Raw genomic sequence first — 18581 nt, 5'->3', positions numbered from 1 at the left:
ATTAGCAGCTCAGCTCACAAAAATGCTAAAAATGCTAACTGCTGAAACACCAGGATGTTCAGCAGAGCTCTGCAGCCCTATCTGTGTACATTGTACTGTCATACTTGTAGAGCGAAACGCTTGTAAATATGAAGATATATTTGAAGTGAATGACTGCAAATCATTTCACCTGTTTCCATAAAGACCTCTAAAATTAGATCATTTGTTTTGGGAAAATATTTATCAAGTGAAACTTCTAAACAAGTGTTTGCATGGTGAAATATTGTGCTTTATTACCCCACCAGTGTAACAATACTCATACTATAAACAAAATAACAATAACAAAAATAAAATCCCTCTCCAGTGTTCCTGGACAGTGTGGCCCTGGTCCTAATGCTGAAGCTCCAGTCGAGCCAGGAAAAACCCTGCACACTGTTTGTGTTTGCATGGACCAAATTATCCAGCATTACTCATCAGGACTGCAGACAGAGGCAGTGCACTGTCAGCAAGGCTCTCACTACAGCCCCAATGTCAAATTCCTAGACTCCACAACTAGGTCGAAGGGCTTTACTGACCAAAAAGTCTGCAGATGAAGCTGTGTGCAAGCTCCAGCGGGAGAACCCAGAATCAGAATCAAGTTTATTGCCAAGTAGGTTTTCACATACAAGGGATTTGTCTTGATGTTTCGGTGCAAGAACAATGAACACAGAAACAAGAACAATGAACACAGAAGAACAACATAGAAAAGACTTGAGTGCAAGGGCGGCTTAAGGAAGATTTCACTGCATTCCAGTTTGTCACTGACATGTTATGTTAACTAACTAAGCACAAGCTGACCCGGGTGTCTGAACTTTACTTTCAAACTACGTCATAAAGGGTCTTAATTATAGTAATAGTTACTTAACTTACATAATAGTAAATAAAGTAAAAGTAATTGAGTCTAAATTGGGTGTGGTTATACTCAGATATTAATTAAGAAAATGATGCAATTAATTCAACAAACCAATGACCATGTTAGTCCATTTATGGCTGCTGGGGTTTAATGCAGTTCTTGAGGATCTATTGTCATTTTGGGCAGTGAATGTTGAGTGTTGACAGAGGGAACTTTAAGTTAGGTTAATAACATAGTACGAGCTAACACTACAGAGCCATCCTTTAGAATTGTATCCACAGCTTTGAGAACAAACGGGCATCCCAGCTACGTGTTTCCTAAATGATATCTGAGCATCCTGTAACTCTGAAAGGAATAATGTTCAGATGTAAGGTCTTCTGATTCTGAATCAGATGACTCAAACACACTGTAAATGGCCTGATCACACAAGCCTGGTCGAGCCATTGCTGTGTGTGAGCCAGGCAGATGTCAATCAAAACTTGATCTGCCACGCCCACACAGTCATGGAGCATGGTCTAAACAGCAGGATGAGCTTTTTTTAAGCTAGAGTTTTTATGATCATTTATTTTTTTATGAGATTTTATGGATGTTTATTGGGACACTAAACTTTTATATCATATTTACAACAGGACCTGTTTATCCTCTCATGATTTGTTTCATTTAACATTGCTTTTGGCTGCCTGAGGCAGCAGCAGTGTGTAAACAGGTAGCATCAGTTTGAACCTAGTGTGGGACTTTAACATAGTAAAAATGTAGGCAAGCTAGGTCCAACGTTGAGTTAAGATTAAAATTAAGACCTGCACAGACAGCTGACCTGTTGTTATGTGAGTGATTGGTCAATGCTTTTTGTTGACTCTACATGACGGACTGACCCTTAAACTTAGAAACAGACATGCTCTGTAAAGTAAACCACACAAAGCAGAAGAGGCTTATTCACACAAACACACTCATCATTCATGTGGTTGCAATCTGGATAATTAAAACTCAAGCTGATTGACCAATCACAGCGGCTCTGGTTATCCCTGTCTGATGTACCCTACAGACAAAGTGTGACTGTGAAACAGCTTCAATCAATGAAAAAGACAAAAAGAGCAATAGATTGCCAAACAAACAGACTGCATACTGCATACTACATACTATGTCTGTATGTCACATTGATACAATCTAACGACCTCTACCCCACTTCTATATTCTTCAAATCAGCCAGTTTGATTGAATATGCAGTAAAACATAGTTTTGGCAATTTGTCAGGAATGCTGGACCTAATACAATCTGAGCAGGCATCTTGGCAGGATTACCAACAGGGCAAAGCAGGCACCCGCCCTGGGGTCCAACAGCTCCAGACTCACTGTGTCCACTGATTAAGCTCATGTCATTGAAGATGTGTGTAGAAGTAAGCAGCAAAAAACAATTAACTGACGTGATGGGGTAGGTCAGGCCTAAATTATATAAGACCTATATGATATGATTATAAGACCCTAAAGTGGGCACCAAATTATCATAATGAGGCCTGTATTGTCCAATATCCATGTCATTAGTTCAGTTTTATCTTTATATTTTGCTGATTCAGTGTGTTCAGATGAATACAGCAAATCTAAAGACAGATTGTTTATTATAATAGAAAAAAACTGCACAGTGTAAAGAGAGTGCAAAGAGACCCAGAGGTAATCGAGCCCCAGCAGCTCATTTTCCCCCAGGCCATCTATCAGGTTAATCCTGCCATGCTCAGCGCCTATCAAAGTTTTGGATACACACTGTGCATTTTCCAAGTTCATCATTTTCCCAAAGGCATCACTGACAGTAGAGATCCATGACAAAATGTGGGAGGCCTAAAATATGAAAATGATGCAAAGAGCTGGATATTATCCTAGTCGAGAAATAGTCTTTAGTTTTAGCAGTTAGTGGGCCAGTTGCACGTTTTATTAAACAGACATGTTTGGGAGCATCAGAGAGGATGATGAGGGCGATGCTAACAACAAAAGCAGTAATGATTCTAAATGAATCAGAACAACCACAAAGGGCACCTTACATTTATTTTAACACAGTGCATCGCCCCTCCTCTGCCTGTCAACTGTTTACCTCGTCTGATAGCCTCAGCCTGGCTCATAGCTGGAAACGAACTAACTAAGTAGTGAAGATTGTTGGTGAGAAGTCATAATGACATTGTATAAAACAGGTGCTATATTCCCTCAATGCAGCAAACACCACATAAAGCCTTTAACACAACCACTGTACATAAACCTGAGCTTATCTGGACCCTGCTGACTACTGAACCTTAACAACACATGGAGGGCATGAGCTTCACTGGTACATCCTCCTACTTTTATAACTCACACACAAGAGAGACTCACTTTCCACAGCAAACCTGCCTGACTGCTTTACATGCTTTCTCAGGATGATTCAAAAACCTATATTATATTATATAATTATAATGTTGTTGTTTTTACCAAAATGGTTTGTCGTAAAATAACATGGTGCATGGCTGTATTTGTTCAGTGTAGAACAGGGGACATCCAGCAATCACAATCCAAACAGAAATCCTCATCTAACTTCACAAAATCCTTTAATGGTAGACCAGGTTGTAAAAATGTGTTCCTTCAGTTTTTATGATGGGTATATTTAAATCAATACAATAAATAATTTTGCCATTGAAAAATATTGGGACCAATACTGAACCATATATAATTATATTCATCCCTATCAAAGATGGATAGAACAATGGACACAATCTGAGTGCTGGTTGTCGGCAATATTCTGACGATACAATGTGCTACATATATCTTGATACAAGGGGTACAATATAAATTGATATAAATGAGGCAATAAAGTGAAACCTTTCTGACTCTTCGTGCTTCATAGGCCTGTGTTCTCATTGTTTATGCTTTGTTTATACTATATGTGATAATGTGTTACATCATACTCTAATTATAGCCATCTAATGGAAACCACCACCACACAACATTAATTTAAATTATGTAAATCGATACAGTGTCACAAATAAATAATATTGCTATACTTAAGAGTATGGATATTTTTAACATCCCAAAGGGAAGAAACAGGTGGAGACTGGAGACAAAAGTCAACAAGCACTTTACAGCCTGGCCACGTTCAACAACCGAAAATGTGAAAATCTCCTCCTTACACAAAACAAGCTGCTGCTTTAATCTGCTGTAACTAAAGAGCTGAACAGTTGGTGAGCGCAGATTGGACATGGATCAGGAGATGGACATACGCAGTTGACACTAACACTAACTACACCTGCGTGCGTGCGAGCGTGCATGCGTGCGCGCGTTGGTGGTGGTGCAATGCAATGCCGAACCCCCACCGATACAGCAGCACAGCCATGGATGTATTAACGTTACAGCACGGAATGTGTCTGTGCTCCTGAGCTGGAGGCTAAGTTAGCTCTGTGACGCCACACCGAAACTCAAACTGCTGTTTATACAACACAATAACCACCACTTACTGTTCTCTGTCGCTTAATGATCCGTTAACCTCAACTGTATTTGCATTAGATAATGCCTGTATGACAGTAAGCCGAACAATAGCCATATCATCGACATGACTGTAGATGAAGGGGAAAAAACAGGTCATGCGTAGCGTCAACGGCTTCAATAACGTTACAGTCATTGTAGGTATGGCAGGCAGCCAGGTTAGCGTCCCAATTAAGCTAGTTGGTCGTCCTTACCTGCATATCCAGCTCCAGAAAACAAAGGATGCTGCTGCGGTATCTCTCCGTTAGGTCGCTGCGTCTGTTCGGCCTGACAGCATCCTGTTCCCAGCCAACAGCGCCACTGTCAGAGCACACGGCAGCCAAACAGGAACTTCCGGTCACTACTTTCACGATAACGGTTGAGTAACGGTCAAATATACAGCTCACGACACCATAGCTGTCTTTAACACAAGATTTTGCTTTCGTGATAGAAAGCAACGCCTGGCGTGTGTCGTTCTTGATCATTCAGTGACATGTAACAGTCACTGAATGATCACCACAGCTTATTGTTTCATACAAAATATGTTGCTACCGTGTGCACCTCCGAATGCTTGGCTATATAGAGTCTTATAGGCTGTAATTCTAGGTTTGGTATGCCATTTTTTAATTGTAACCTTTGCATAAGTTCCAAGTAAATTTCATCCTGCTCATGCTTTTGCTTTGAAGGTTAAAATCATACATTTTCCGGTTATTATTCGTCTCATGCTGGCTAGCTTGACACAAATGCAAACGGCTCAGTCTCTGCAATGAGACCGATGGAAGAAGCTGAACGGGAGAGCATGCTGGGCCAGACAGCTTTTTGAATGCATGTTACATCGTCAGTAAGTATTTACATTTTGCTATATAGTATTTCTGTGAAATTTCCTTTAGTGTATATCCCTATGACTCTTCGTATCTTTATGAAATATGAGTAAATCAAATTTTAAACAGCATGATCTCCCCTGTGAATATTAATGGAGCGGCCCATTCATTAAAGGGCCAGTGCGTGTCTTTTCTTTGACAGCTGGTCAGACCACGTTGAAGCTGTCCATTTATTATAACAAGGGAAGGCAAATCTTTTCATTCTGATTTCTGGCTGAGAGGACAACTAGCCTTTGTGTAATTTACTAATATATTATAATTGTAATTCTTCAGTGCGGGTCAAGCTCAGAAAAAAGCTGGATCCTGCAGTTTTCTTTATCCGGTGTATAAGCATTTATGGACCCTCACTGCTCTTAAACAGCAACATCTATTAAAGTTCACATCATCGGTGGGTGATGCAGACCCTCTAGAAATTTCAGAGAGGGATTCAAAGCAGGGATGGTGCAAAGACAAGATTGCACAACGAGAGTATTTTCCTGTAGGTATCACAATGGTGTGGCCACTCTAGCCACTTTAGGAGGCTAGGACTCTATTCCTTCAAAAAAGAGAATGTGGGTTTGGATACGTTCATCAAAGAAAATGTCTGTTTTCTCAGATCTGACACAACCATTGTGCACTTACCAGAAATTATGTGAGCAATACTCAGTACCTTCTTCATCTTTTTTTAAAAGGGTGAATTGCCAGCGGGCTCTGGATTATCTATGACTTTTCACAACACTTGTGTCTTGACTTTAAGTCTTAGTAAAATGAATAAAAATGAATGCTCTGTGACCCTTACTTGCTTCTGTGTTCCTACATTTAATTCAAGGTGGAAATTATGCCGCCATCTGCACCAACTTAGGGTCCTACCCTTCCAGCGTCCCAGACAACACTTAACCTTCACAATCCAGGTACTCCGAGTGCATTTTGCATTGCATTTTAATGTAATTGTCAGTATTTACACATTTATGCACTCACATAACAAGTATTAGTACCAGAGAACCATTTCATGGGTAGCACACACTGTAAAAAACTACCTATAGAATCTATATAAAATTGAGGTAACAATTTGCACTTCATTTGATTGAGTAAATTTTACCCTATGTATTGAGTGAAGAGTACCTAAATTTAACAACTATGATTAACTGAAATAAATTAGGTAAATTCTACTAAACATTTCTCATTACATTACGCAACTAATTACTTAATAAACATGAGTAATAATAACTCTTGACACATAGACTTTTCACGCTCACACCTACGGACAATTTAGAGTCACCCATGAACCTAACAAGCATGTTTTTGGACTGTGGGAGGTCAGGGAAGAGTCCCAGAGTCCCAGAGGGAACTCATGCATGCACAGGGAGAACATGCAAACTCGAGCCCACTTCGTCAGTAGCAGGATTTGAACCAGGAACCTTGTAGTGGTGAGGCAACAGCGCTAACCACTGGACCACCATGCATCATTTTGGGTTGCAATTGTTACTGTTGAAAATTAAGTAATACAGGTAAACTTAACTAATTTCAATTAATTCACTTGCTGACTTATATACTTTCAGTAGAATTCACACAGTTTGCATGGATTTTATTTACTACCCTCAAAAATCCTCTTTTACAGTGCAGTGATTCAGAGGAAGAGTGAGTCATCTTCTAATTGGTAAGTTAGCGGTTTGATCCCCGGCCCCTGGAGTCAATGTTGAAGTGTCCTTGCACAGAACACTGAACCCCAAATTGCTCCTGAGAGCACAGCAATCAGTGTGTGAATGTGATAAGATTAGTTCCTTATGGGCAGTTTGGTCCTTTGCATAGCAGCCTCTTCCATCAGTGTATGAATGTGTGTAAAGGGTGAATGCTGGTATGTAGTGTAAAGAGCTTTAAGTTGTACGGTGAGTCAAAAAGCATAAACAGCAACATAAGTGTGGTTTATTACCTTTTTTTGCCTCCAAAACAAATGCACACACTTGCCAGATCAAGATCTAAATAAACCACATCTACCACTTTAGGGGACAATCCACATCAACACCAACTGAAAGTTCCTCATTGTTGCTTTAATCACCATGTGTGGCTGTGGACATGTATGTCTGCATACATACAGTATATGTTGGAGAGAGCTAAATGCAGTTGAATCATATTCGCCTCTTAGGGGACTGTTGTGTGTTTCTAGACTCTATCTCAGGAAAGAGGTTAGATGCTGCAAAGTGAAAATGTAACTGACTTCACCCTGAATGAACAAACACAGTGGTCGAGCGAGACAGACACAAGGGGAGGGAGAGACCGAAAGAGAGAGAGAGTCCACAGCGGATGTGAATGGAAAGGTTAAAGAACAGCAGGCCACATGGCCTTTTCTGATGTGTGTGGTTGTGCTATAAATTATTTGTTGGTTCTCCACTAAACTCCGATATGCAGATACACACGTTACTAACCTTCCTCTGTCAAATCCCTTTCAACCATCCTGGCAGATATCTAGCCCTTGATGACTAACAACAGTCTTGTGTTAAATGCAATCATAACTGAAGCAAAGGTCCTACAGCACATACAGGTAATACAGAAAAAGGCTGTATAGAATAGAGATTAGGCCTGCACAATATGGAGACAATTTGCAATGTGCCATAACATAGCCCAATATTGTGTTGATGATATGACGTCAGATATCATGTGAAATGTGTGCATAATGATAAAAAAACATACATATTGAATAATGAAAATAATAATTGAAAATAAAGTCTGTTTGTAGAATGTACATTCACTAAATGTTTACAAAAACAAACTACAATGGTTCTGTGTCTGTCTTTGCTGTGAGTGGCAGGATCTCAACTATTGTACATTTTTCAATAGATATCTGTGTGAGCAGCAGATTTACATTTACACACTCCTCTGACATGAAAACACGTCCAAAAACAAGAGCGATTTTCTGGCATATATCTGTCTCATGTAACATTTGAATATTTTCTTCAGTGCTTTAGAATGAGAATTTTTTTTCTAACGGTCATATTGTTTTTTTTGTTTTGCTGGTTGAGTTGTTTCTGCTGATGTGTCACTGTCTTTTACCAACATCACAAGCCCTGAGCCACGTCGTCTTGACATGGTGGATTTGGCAACATTTGAAACGTGTTTGACAATATCTTTTTGCAGCAGATGTCAGATGAGCTAAGCTTCTGAAGAGAGTGTGAAACACATCACCAACACATGCTACATAGTGTGCTCGACTCAACAAAACGTTGTTGTCCTGAATCAGCCAGGTTCACATAATAAGATTTGTACATGTAATTTACTCTGAAAGTTTCTGAAAGCCTTGCAGAACTTGGGTCCCTCAGGCTTGGTTAGGATTTAATATTTACACACATTATATTCAGGAACAGGGAAAAGTCACATGGCAGTCTACACTCAGCATTAGCCTCGTCCACGAGGGATTTTTGACGGCTGCTGGAGGGAGTTCTTCACTATAGAGCTATCACTTAATGTTGCATTCATAAGCCAGTAAGATGTCTTGTCTGAGCTTTCAGATAATGCTAGCACTATCTTAGTTACCAAGGTGCGTCTATTATTCACAACAACTGATATTATTTGGGATGCTAATTTAAGTGAACAACAAGGTTTAACCAGGATTGTCATGTATGATCCTTGTTTTGTTATATATTCGGTTGTTTTGTATCATTTCCTGTATTATTTTGTCATTCACTACCCTCATGTTGCTTTGCTTCCTGTCTTTGTAATTGTGTGCCCCGCCCTTATTGTTTTCACCTGTGTCTCGTTCGTCTCACCTGTGTCTGATCACCCCGTGTGTGTTTAGTCTCTGGTGCTGTGTTCAAAATGCCGTACTATAGTTGCAGTACGTACTGCTTTGGCCACAGTGTAGTATGTAATATGCAAACAAAAGCAAAATGTGCTGTATGGCAAAAACACCTGGATGTCGTACTGATTCTGAGAAAATCTCCAGGATGCATCGGACCAGTCTACCTCGCCTACTGTATCCCACAATGCAAAGCGCTGGAACGGCACAGCAGCAGTTGAAATGATGGACAGCAGCAGCATTCCAGCAGAAGGGGGCACTATAGCTAAATAAGAGGCAGTTACTGTTTACTTCCGCCTGGCTTAGCATACTGCAAAATTAATTTAAAAAGCTCCTCCATACTACATACTACCACTGAACGCAGTATGCAGTATATAGCATGTAGTATGTAGTATATGGCATTTCGAACACAGCCTGTGTTCCTTCCCTTCTGTGCCAGTCTGTCTTTGTCTCTCTTTGTGAAACCTCTGTCCACTTCCTGCAACCCTGCTCCTGGTGCTCTTAGATTCTTTGTGGCTCCCTGTGCTTTTTCGCTCACCTGTTTAGATGATTTAAGTTAGACCTTTTGTTGAACTTTTGTTTGCCTGGATTACAGTAAGCCTTTTGGATTTTGCCTTTCTCTGTTTTTGACTTTTGCTTTTGTCTTTTGTATTTAAATGAAGTCTGCATCTGGGTCCTCTCTCTTTTTCTTAAAACTCCAAAGGTAATAAGGATGTGCTGAATGCTACCTCCTCAGTGTCTTTAGGTACAATGAACAAGACATTTTTCAGGTTATGTGGTTGGGACTTGTCAATCACAAGTAGCCACGCCCTAAAGCATACCCTGCCGGCACCATCATTTACAAAATGAAAAATAAATCTATAATTAGAAGACTTGAAACTAACATTTGAGACCACAAACTCTAGACTTTTGCAACTCGAGTAACTTCCCCCTGATTGTCTTCATTATAAGTACAGGTTTAAGGCTCCACTTTAGAAACCAAGAGGCTCATGCACTTCTTCATCGAATGCTTTGGGAAGGTTGCACTTGATTTTTTCCTCTGCAGGTCAGTAATGCCTCCCTGAAACTGCTCTGTGGCTGGAGGAGAATTTTAACAGAAAGAAAAGCTTCATTTGTTGGAGATGATTTGTCTCCATGTGGCTTTCTTCTGGAAAGAATCACCCCTAAAATCTAAAATACCTAAGCATGCTCGGGAGGTTTCCTCAGATGGAAAGGAGGACGAGACGAGGAAACGTGTCGAGCGTCAGAAAGTGTATCTCCTTCACTGAAAGACTTTGCTGTCTCTCTGCCATGACACACACGCCACACACACACTCACACCCTTACACAGCTTCTGAGGATCTGTGCTGTCATGTGAGCAAACCCTCACACTGTTACCTAGCAACAGTGGAAAAAGCAGGCTACAGAGACAGCATCGTTGTGATCACAGACTCGCACACGCAATCAGGGCGTGTGGAAGGTTGTCGTGGAAACAAAGTGTAAAAGCCGTGTGAGGCCACGTTGGATATCGCTCCAGACAGACACACCTGCTGCTGCTAAACACCACATCACACAAGGGGCGGGACCTATTTTTTAAAGTATTTTTTTAAATCTCAATCACACACACACACACACACACACACACACACACACACACACACAGCGTCTTCCTTCATGAAACATGCTCTGCTGTAACCCAACAGGCCTCTCTCACTACAAGAGTGAAAAAAAGCCCTGAGCAGATTTCCCCCCCAACCCCACCACGATGTAAACCTCATACAAATGAAAAAAACGCTGCAAATATATAACCAATGCAAAGTTTAAAACATGCAAACTCAGAACACTAATGCAACAAAAAAACGCTGAATATTCAGTCATCACAACAGAAGAGCTCCTGTAGGGGGCGCCGACTAAAACAGCTTAACTGGGATGAAAGAGGAGTGAGAGGGAAGTTATCAGGGCATTAGTTTGTGGTCATCTTCAAGCCCTGAGCCTTGATTTTGGAAAGGGTCTGCCCGCCGCCATGTTTCTGTTTTAGTATTGCTCTGTACATTTGGATGTGTTTCTGAATTTGCAGTTTCTCTTTATGAAAATCTTTTGGGCCGTTGCAGCTCGATGACGTTGGCGGCCACCGTGGTTGCTCGAGCAAGAATAGCTTAGTAAAAGACAGAGCTCTCTGTGAGGAGCCCTGATGTAAATAGAGACAGCTTGCTCTCAGCTAACATGACAAAGAGTCGGTTTGGGCCTGCTCTTTTCGTAAAGTGTCTTGAGATAACTTTGGTTATTTAAAATTTGATTGATTGATTGACCTAGCCGCTCTTTTTTGACTCCAGTTCTCAGGAAGGAGAAGAGACAGTTATATAAGGGATAATGTCCAAAGAGGTTTCCATTAACGGGAATGAATGGACAGAGTGAAGGCCAGAACTGTCCGACCTACAGAAGTATATATATACACAAGTATAAATTCTTGATAATGGACCCCTTGAAGGGCATTATTGTACTTAGACCATGCTCACTTGCTAAAGTAAAAAGAAAGAGGCCATTTATTCTGTTTTATAGGTTTTGCTGTAGAGTATTTTTTTTTTTACATGCATCTATCCTTCCTTCCTCTGATCCAGGTCTGAACATGATCTGTGTCTCTCAGGTGTCTTTTGAAGTTGTTTCCCAAAAAGAATTGAGCAAACGACTGTAGGTATAAATCTGAAGTTATTGTTGTTGGCAGACAGAACTGTAGCACATTTAAACAGCAAATTATACTCTTTGTTATGTGCCCAAAGTTGTGCTTTCACCCCATTCATTGAACACACTGTAGCTTTATTTAATTTTTTGTTAAATGTGTATTAACATGACAAACAAGATCGTGACATTTCAAAGGAAAACAAACAAACAGACCAACAAAAAACAATAGCATAGAAAGGTTACGACAGTGTTGACATCATTACAGTCTGGGAGTAGAAATTAGGTGGGCTCAGGTATGGTGTGTGGTGTGTATGTGTGTGTGTGTGTGTGTGTGTGTGTGTGTGCGTGTGCGTGTGCGTGTGTGTGTGTGTGTGTGTGCATGTGCGTGTGTGTGCGTGTGCGTGTGCGCGTGCGTATGCATGTGCGTGCGTGTGCGCGTGTGTGGATGGATGTTTGTATGAGAGGTTCAGTTTGTGTTGAGGATCCTGGACAGGTGGGGGGTATGGCAGCTGTCGCACAAAAAGAAGTAAATTAAATACAGAAATGAATAACTAGGTGTGATGTTATTGTATTAATAGAGTAGTATGATAATTATCATAAACATTATGTATAGTATAATGACATAGTATAACCTTATAACATAAGCAACAACCAAACAATATAATATAACAATGTAATGATATGATGAAGATATATTGATGATATATTACCATATTACCATATAATATAATGTGATATAGTGGACAATATAGTATTGTGAATTCTGATAATGATCAATATGATAATTAATAACATTTTAATAAAATGTTATATAGCAGTGAGGGGGGAGGCCGGACCGGGGCATCGGAGAGGCGAGCAGATGACCACCCCCCCCCCACCCCCCCGGCCCTAGAGGCACAACCAGAAGCCCCGAAAGGAGAAAGGCAGGACAGGTCAGTGAGGACCCCCCCCTCCCCCCACACACACATCATTTTGTTCCTTAACCCTCTTTAAGTTTAGTGTACTTCTTTTTCCCCCCTTGGGGCAGCCTTATTTTGAGCCGTCCTGTACACGGGGCCGCACCCAGGCCCAGAGGTGAATGCTGGCCCGATGCAGAGACGGCCCAAATCTCGTGGCCCGTCCTGTACACTGACCACTCCCACACCCTTGGGGAGGAAGTCTGTCCAGTGAGGGAGCACCTGCTTTTTTTTTTTTTATTTAATTTTTCCCTTACTTATAATTTTATTTATTTGTTCATTTATTTATTTTGATTGTATACACCCCCCTTAAAAAGTGTTGGTGCAGAGTTAGGCCCGCCGACCCCGCTCTCCACCCAACCCAATCAGATGCCCCGCCATATCATCAGACAGCCGGACACGAAGCCCCCACCCACCCTGTCCCCACTCCGGCCTGAACACACTGTAGCTTAATGTTACTGTATGTTACTGTAACTATGGTTAAACAAGGTTAAACCTTGTGTTGCCACTTGCACTCACCTTGTTTCATATCCCTGCTTGTACTGGTAGATAATGTTATAAATTGTTGCTACGATGTTTATACATTTTGTTATGGAAACATATATAAATACAGATTTAAGTTCAAACCATTTTAAACACTGTTAGCAAGATGAGCATAGAATGATAAAGAGAAAATTGAACCATGGGTGAAAGTTATTTGAGATGTATTATTGATCGCGTGATCTCTAAAGATTATTATTCTCAGTTTATTCTACTTTTAACCCTCTGAAAATGATGATGAATCATCTGGCATTAGCATTTCTGTCCTTTAAGGGCCATTGTGGGCTCACTAGTGTGAAGGGGGTTATATCATTGTAAATGGAAATACCTGCATTTGCAAACATGCATGCTGGTTTTAGTTAGTCATGCTACACACATTGTTAAGGAACCGAAGGCAGGGAGAGATATTCACATGTAGCTAAAACAGGTATGTCCTTTATGGTTAAAACATCCTGTCCTTGTGGTGTAGCAGCAGAGATGGGAGGGAGCTGGATGGTTTGTGGTCGGTAACCAGACATGTAGGGGAGTCTAACTGTGATGTTTCTCGTGGCCCCCGCTGAGTCAGCTCTGTCAGCCAGGCTCTTGAGTCAGGGTGGGATTCTCACCACCACCTATGTGTATATACTCTTTGTAACACCCTATATAACCTCTTGCTAAAATAATCAAAACATCTTTAATCTGCAGCCTTGAGACTCTGCTGATGCATCTGTTCAGACTGACTTGGGTCTTTTTAATCATAGAAGGCCTAGAGGGGTCTCCACAAATAACATCAGACTTGTCAAAGTCCCTGCTTCAAAACCCCTGGTAAAGGTCAGAACTGACGGTCCTGAAAGTTTGTTGAGAAACCAGAGGAGCAGCCACAAGAGGGCAGCAAACAAAGAGAAACTGCACATGTAATATGCTCTCACTGATAAGCTGCTGGACATCACGCTCAGAGGACCACATTCCAGGTGATCAGCATCAGGCTGAAACACGTGTGATTAATACCTGTGTGTTGTTCAGTGTTATAAATTAAATCACAATGAAGTTGTTCCTGTGATCCGCCTCCAACCTGAGCTGTTTTAACATTTTAAGCACAATTATTTATCTTTATTTTTTTACTCTTAAATTGAATTCTCAAAAGAAACCTCTTAAGTTTCAGCCCCAAAGTGAAACAGTGCTGTGAGCTGGCACTGTGCGTACCCCCACATCATGTCATAGTGTGATCTGCACAACATGATAATGGTGTAACCTAATCTGAAGGCCTGCTCGGACACATTCCCACCCTGCTCACACACATATTTCAGCCACATAACAAAAACACATGCTGTTATTCTTGTGCTGAGGAGCAGATGTCTCATGTTGAAGTTGGAGAGGAGGTGTGTTTAGATGAGCTGGGATTTTCATAACATCCTGACTGCCCTCAGAGAGGAGCGTCTCAAACAACAGCACTTGGATATTATTCAGTTGGTAGTGAGGAAGGCCTCTCTATTGTCTTCATTCTGGAGTAATTCAACATGTCGACACAGGGAAACAAACATTTTAAAGTGAGGTCGATATGGAACATCAGGATGTTGTTGTCTCAGACATGCACAGGGTTGCTCTGTTGTGTCAGTCATGGCAGAGTTTTTCTTCCAGTCTAAATCTAACATCAGTTTGGTCAGGATCAGGCAAAATAAATCCTACATAGTTGTTGTTAAGGAAGAATCATGGGGTAGGTTACAACAGCAAACACTTGGTTTTGGATTCAAACAGGACCATGTGAATCTACATCACGTCGGGTCTACATTACACTTAAAGGCTCGGTGCGTCTCGTGCAGACAGTGAAGTGTATCCTGTGCATCTGTATAATATGTTGGGGGAATTCATATCAGCAGGACATCAACAGTCTTACATTGTGATGAAGAGAAAACATTGTGTGTGAGAGAGAGAGACAGAGCCATTTAGGAATCAAAGCAAACTGAACAGAGAGCAGAGAAGCTGATTTAAAAGGTTTTAAATAAAACTCTGTGTCCATGGCTCATTTGTTCTTAAGAGATTCAGTTGGTGTAGCTTGTGCGTGTTTATGTGTGAGACAAAGTGCGTCTGAACCGTGTAAACACAGAGAAATAAATGCTCTGTGAGTAAAACCTTCAGCCTGAGAAAGTTTGTGTTTCTGATGTTGGGCATTCATCTGCGACAGCTAGCTTCAGTGTTTCCTGTTAAATCCCACTCATGGAAGTTCTTCTGATGGTAATAAGGCGTTCCTACTGAGTACAAATGATTCATGTTTTCATTACCATTACCATTTCATTACTGTCTGTGACAGCTCTCTGACACATTACATATCCAGAGGCCTAGAAGCAGGATTTGTGGTTAGTAAGGTAACTTCAGGGTTAACTCGTGGTTGTCAGTAAGACGACAAAGGTCCACTTCTTTGCCATGGTATCTTATGTTGCACACAAGCGGCAACCTCCGGTGTTGAAAAATAAAGCCAATGCGGAAGTGCAAAAAAAAAATGTTTACATCAGAAATAAACATGTTTACAGTCTGGTAAAAAAAACGGTTTTGTTATAAATAGCTAATTTTACTGTTCATGATAACTGTGAACGCCTTGTGGGCCCACCACCTGCAAGGATAGGCATAGGGGTCGGGTGCAATGCAATCCGGGCAGCAGGCAAAGGCGGGGGCCTTGGCGTGCTGATCCCCGGCAGCATAGACTGGTTGTTGGCACGTGGAATGTCACTTCTCTGGTGGGGAAGGAGCCGGAGCTGGTGCGGGAGGTGGAGCGTTACCAACTAGAGATAGTTGGGCTCACCTCCACGCACAGCTCTGGCTCTGGAACCAATATCCTGGAGAGGGGCTGGACTCTCGCCTTTTCTGGAGTTGCCCAGGGTGAGAGGCATCGGGCGGGTGTGGGGATACTCACAAGCTCCTGGCTGAGCGCCGCTGCGTTGGAGTTTTCCCCGTTGAACAGTCAGAGCCTTCCTCTCCGCGACTTTGTGGTCGTTTCATCAGATCTGCAGCCGCATGTTTTGGACACTCGGGTGAAGAGAGGAGCAGAGCTGTCAACTGATCACCACCTGCGGGACAGACCTGGTAAACCTAAATGTGTAGTGAGGGTGAACTGGGAACGTCTGGTGGAGGCCCCTGTCGGCGCGGTCTTCAACTCCCACCTCCGGAAGAATTTCTCTTGCATCCTGGGGGAGGTTGGGGACATGGAATCCGAATGGACCGTGTTCAAAGCCTCCATTGTGGAAGCGGCTACAAGGAGTTGTGGCCAGAAGGCTGTCGGTGCCTGTCGTGACGGCAACCTGAGAACCCGTTGGTGGACACCGACGGTGAGGGAAGCCGTCAGGCTGAAGAAGGAGGCCTTTCGGACTTGGTTAGCCCAGGGGTCTCCAGAGGCAGCAGACGGGTACCGAGTGGCCAGAAGGGCTGCAGCTTCTGTGGTTGCGGAAGCAAAAACTCGGATGTGGGAGGAGTTCGGGGAGGCTATGGAGAAGGACTTTCGGTTGGCCTCAAAGAAGTTCTGGCAAACCGTTAGACGACTCAGGAGCAGGGATTGGCTCAAGCTGTTTTTAGCAGGGGTGGAGAACTGCTGACCCGGACTGAGGATATTGTCAAGCGGTGGAAGGAACACTTTGAGGAACTCCTGAACCCAGCCAAAACGTCCTCTGACGAGGAAGCAGAGTCTGAAGTTCCAGGGGAAGCCTTATCTATATCTGAGGCAGAGGTCGCTGAGGTAGTCAAGAAGCTCCTCAGTGGCAAGGTGCCAGGTGTAGATGAGATTCGCCCTGAGCACAAAGTCAAACACGTTCCCAGTGCGTGTTGGCCTCCGCAAGGGCTGTCCCTTGTCACCGATGCTGTTTGTGATTTTCATGGACAGGATCTCAAGGCGCAGCCGGGGGGAGGAGGGTTTCCAGTTTGGGGACCTCAGGATTTCATCTCTGCTTTTTGCAGATGATGATGTCCTGTTGGCTTCATCAGGCTGGGACCTCCAGCAGGCATTGGGGCAGTTTGCAGCTGAGTGTGACACGGTTGGGATGAGAGTCAGCACCTCCAAGTCTGAGGCCATGGTTCTCTGCCGGAAACCGGTGGATTGCCCCCTCCGGGTGGGGAGTGAGTCTGTGCCTCAAGCGAAGGAGTTCAAGTATCTTGGGGTCTTGTTCAGGAGTGAGGGTAAAATGGATCGTGAGATTGACAGGCGGATCGGTGCAGCATCAGCAGTAATGCAGGTGTTGTACCGGGGCCGGCTCACTTGATTGACAGGTGGATCCTGCTGGCTGTCTGCTGGACGTCAACACAGACACTAAGCTTAAAGGATAACTTCGGGATTTTTCAACCTGGACCCTATTTTCCCATGTGTTTGTGTGTAAGTGACTAGCGGAGACAACAGTTATTGAAATTGATCCAGTATTTAGGGAGGGAGCACCGGCCGGCAGCCGCCAAATGAGATGCACTGTAAGTAAGTGGGGCACCGCGCATACGCCCATATACAGCCACTAAAAGCGCTTGTTTTTGCTACTAACAGGCTCAGATCGTTATAATAAGTGTCTGACAACACTGTGGCAGCCATGCTACTTTACCTTATGCTCTCTGTTGTTGTCTGTAACCAAGTCTCGCTCATGGAGAAGTCCCGCACGAGACTGTAGTTGTTGCAGGGAGAAGGAGAGAGGAATGAGTGAAGACGACGAGGGAGAAGTGCCGTTTGTTGTGTTGGAGTACAGAAAGCGCTGCTCAGTGCTATCAAATTGTCATGGCTGAAGATCCTCTCTCCCTCCTCGTCTTATCTCACTCCTCTCTCCTTATACTGGATCGATTTCAATAATTGCTGTCTGCACTAGTCACGTACACACAAACACATGGGAAAATAGGGTCTAGGTTGAAAAATCCCGAAGTTATCCTTTAACTTCACCTGTTTGTGTTGTTAGAGCCTTTAGAGGACAAAGAATCTGTCTCTCTCTCTCTCTCTGAGATTTATGGAACTTTCTGTGTGTGCAAGAAGTCTGAGCTCCAGTTAAATGCAAGTGTTATTGTATTGATATATTTCTAGCACTATGTAGCAGGTATACTGTGTTCGCTTTAGCTGCTAGTTAGCCTGTTCAGCGTTTATCAAACATTTATTTAATCGTCGGCCAGTAAACAGGAGTCAGGAGTTGCCTGCTGACCAGTGAATTCTCTTCGTCGTCTAAACTAGTAAAAGTTTAAGAAGAAATTATGTCTTTGTTCATTTTTAACGAGCATTGTCGTGGAAATTACTTTTGCTACTGAAACAGAAGTTTTAATGTCCATTTAAATCTGATCGCTTGATTTTGACTAAAGCTCTAATGATAGAAACCTTCAGCTGTGGTGCAGATGGTGCAGCTGCAGCCCGACAGCTATTTATAACAGCCATGTTACAACATACAAACCCGCAGAGTAAAGATGTGACGTCAGTGTTTATGAAATGGCATGTGGTTACTCAAACTGAAG

The 18581-nt window shown here is 42.5% G+C and overlaps 1 protein-coding gene across 2 annotated transcripts in view; it reads right to left on the bottom strand.

Annotated features, from left to right (window-relative positions):
- The window catches only part of fam110b (family with sequence similarity 110 member B), a 42044-nt gene extending 37397 nt beyond the window's left edge, over positions 1 to 4647 (bottom strand). For both annotated transcript variants that reach the window (XM_069685357.1, XM_069685358.1), the window contains exon 1: positions 4560 to 4647. The gene's annotated coding sequence lies outside the window, so the exon portion shown is untranslated. The remainder of the gene's footprint in view (positions 1 to 4559) is intronic.
- Between the last annotated feature and the right edge of the window lie 13934 nt (positions 4648 to 18581).

This window comes from Semicossyphus pulcher, unplaced genomic scaffold (genome assembly GCF_022749685.1).
Source record: "Semicossyphus pulcher isolate SPU_LCO1_2020_fin unplaced genomic scaffold, fSemPul1.0.p SCAF_7, whole genome shotgun sequence".
NCBI classification, from domain to species: Eukaryota; Metazoa; Chordata; class Actinopteri; order Labriformes; family Labridae; genus Semicossyphus; species Semicossyphus pulcher.
Note: the sequence above shows the minus strand (reverse complement) of the source record. Positions and strands in the feature narration are given on the sequence as shown.